The sequence below is a fragment of the Acipenser ruthenus genome, unplaced genomic scaffold (genome assembly GCF_902713425.1).
Source record: "Acipenser ruthenus unplaced genomic scaffold, fAciRut3.2 maternal haplotype, whole genome shotgun sequence".
In the NCBI taxonomy this organism is placed as follows: Eukaryota; Metazoa; Chordata; class Actinopteri; order Acipenseriformes; family Acipenseridae; genus Acipenser; species Acipenser ruthenus.
Genome location: NW_026708540.1, coordinates 29,738 through 32,500, shown reverse-complemented (window position 1 = coordinate 32,500; position 2,763 = coordinate 29,738).

Below are 2,763 nucleotides of genomic sequence, written 5' to 3'. Positions count from 1 at the left end.
ACTATACCAGAATCTAAATCATGAATGTAGATTAGGAATAGCAGAGGACCTAATAGTGATCCCTGAGGTACACCCCTGGCTACCTCACTACATTTTGAGGTTTCTCCTCTATTTAGTACTTTCTGTTTTCTACATGTTAACCACTCCCTAATCCATGTGCATGCATTTCCTTGAATCCCTACTGCATTCAGTTTGAGAATTAATGTTGAAAGGGAGGGAAGATCTTCTCCACATTCTTTTGAATGACAAATGTTCGTTTTGAAAAGTAAATGTTGAAAGGCCGGGAAGATCTTCTCCACAGAAGATCCTCCCAGCCTTTCAACTTTTTTTCAGAAAAAATACAATTAAAAAAGGCATCAGTGTTTAATTTCCAGATGATTTTAAACTTGCAGCACATTTCAAACGACTATCGGAACATTATTTCTTTAAAACAAATGTGGATATTATTTATTTTTCAATAAAGGATTTTAAGATTTTTTTCTCAAAGAGTTTCCCAGTTTTCAATCATTTGAAACATGTACTGTCTTCCAAATGCCTGTTCCTAACGAATTGGCTATTCTCCTTGCTTGACACATTCCTATTTTTATGAAATGTAGCAGTTGCATGAGAGGCAGAGCTGCAGCATCTGCCCAGCTAGGAGCTGCCTTGCTGTGCCAAGTTATGCGCTCCATACCCTTGCTGTGCGGATCTTTGTTGTATTTAAAATGACATTTTTACGCAGAGGAGCAGGGTACAGACAAAGGGAGCAGGGGACAGTTCAAAGGGAGCAGAGGGCAGGGTAGATTAAACAGCTTTGTATGTAGATTAAACATATTTATACTGGGGCAGTACACAATAGCCGGGATCCCTGAACTAGCCAATGTTGGAACTTAGTGTGACAATACTGGAATATGACCAGAGTCAGAATAGTGCTACATGACCATAGTCAGAATTGAGTTACATGACAAGAGTCAGAATACTGCTACATGAACAGAGTCAGAATTGAGTTATATGACCACAGCCAGAATCGAAGTAAATGACCAGAGCTACAAAAAAAGCTTTACCTTCTTCTAAGGTATAAAGTCGGTCTCTGTCAACAAGTACAGGTGTTTATACACTGACACAGCCCCTGTGTAAATGAGATCAGGCCTTTATACACTGACACAGCATCTCTGTCAACAAATACAGGTGTTTATACACTGACACAGCATCTCTGTCAACAAATACAGGTGTTTATACACTGACACAGCATCTCTGTCAACAAATACAGGTGTTTATACACTGACACAGCATCTCTGTCAACAAATACAGGTGTTTATTTGTACGCCTTTGAACAAATGACAAACAGTATTGCACAGAAACGTCTGGGGTGGTTTAAAATTGACACAAAGCTGCATTTTATCACCAAATGGTCTCAAATTGTAGGTCTGATCACTGTGGACTAGAGCATTTTTGCAATATGTGTGGAACTTTCCTATTTATGGAGGTATGCAGCCTCAAAGCTAGCTGGTTTTTGCTGTGCAGTCAAATCAACTGTATTGAACAGAATGGTATATAACTGCCAGTTTACTAATAATGAAAGAAATCCCCCAAACAGGCAAAAGTGGGTTTAAATTGAAGATCACAACTTCTAGTTTACATTAAACCTGACTATGTGGCTAAGAAATGTGGAGATATTGAGAAACTGGGAGGAAACCATTGACATATTCAGCTATTTTTCTATAACTGCCAGTTTACTACTAATGAATGAAAAATACAAAAAATCACCAAAACAGCCAAAACTGGGCTCAAATTGAACATCTCATCCTCTAGACAGCTTTATTTCTGCAGCGGCAGAAATAAAGCTATCAAAGGTGACGATGCAGGTATGTACCCTATGTGTACTGACACACAGGAGAGCATAGGGGCCTCAGAAGAGCAGGCAATTAATATCGGCGGCTGTGTAGGGCAGGCTCGCTTCAAAAAATGGAAGGCTAATCGCGCTTGGCTAAAGGCTAATCCCAGCGGTTCAGTCATTTGCTCGGTTTGTTCAGCAATTCGTGATCTGGGAACCCATATAAAAGAACGACCTGGAATTGACCAGGCCTTTATGAATGGCACAACTGCAACATCAGCCAAAAAACTAAATGACAAAATAAGTGAACACGGTAAATGCAAGTCTCATATGAAATGTGAACACATAGCGCAAGCCAGACAAAAGCAGGCCATAGAGAAAGCTGCTGAAAACAGCACTGCAGTGATCGGAAAAAACGACGAGCATAATGATAACAGCCTACATGATTTGTAAAGAAAACGTTTAAGATGCATCCAAACATTTTGCAGCTACAGCAGCTTAATGGATTGGATACTGGGAACATGCTGCATTCCGACCATGCAGGTTGTAATATGCTCTCGTTTGTAGCAGACAAAATGGCTGCACAACTTGCAAAGTATGTAATTGATTATTATTATTATTATTTATTTCTTAGCAGACACCCTTATCCAGGGCAACTTACAATTGTTACAACATATCACATTATTTTTACATACAATTATATTATTTTAGGCAACTATTTTTTTAACATTGTGCCGCTAAAGTCGGGGACAGGTGCTGGCATTGCAGATGAGTTGCTTTCCAGCCTCAATCAGTATGGCATCACTGCAGACATACTTCGAGAGCGTCTGCTGGGTTTTGCAACTGATGGAGCAGCATCGATGCTGGGGAAATACAAAGGGGCAGCATCAATTCTGCGAGAACAGATCAACAACAATCTAATCGAGATTCACTGCATGAACCACAAACTG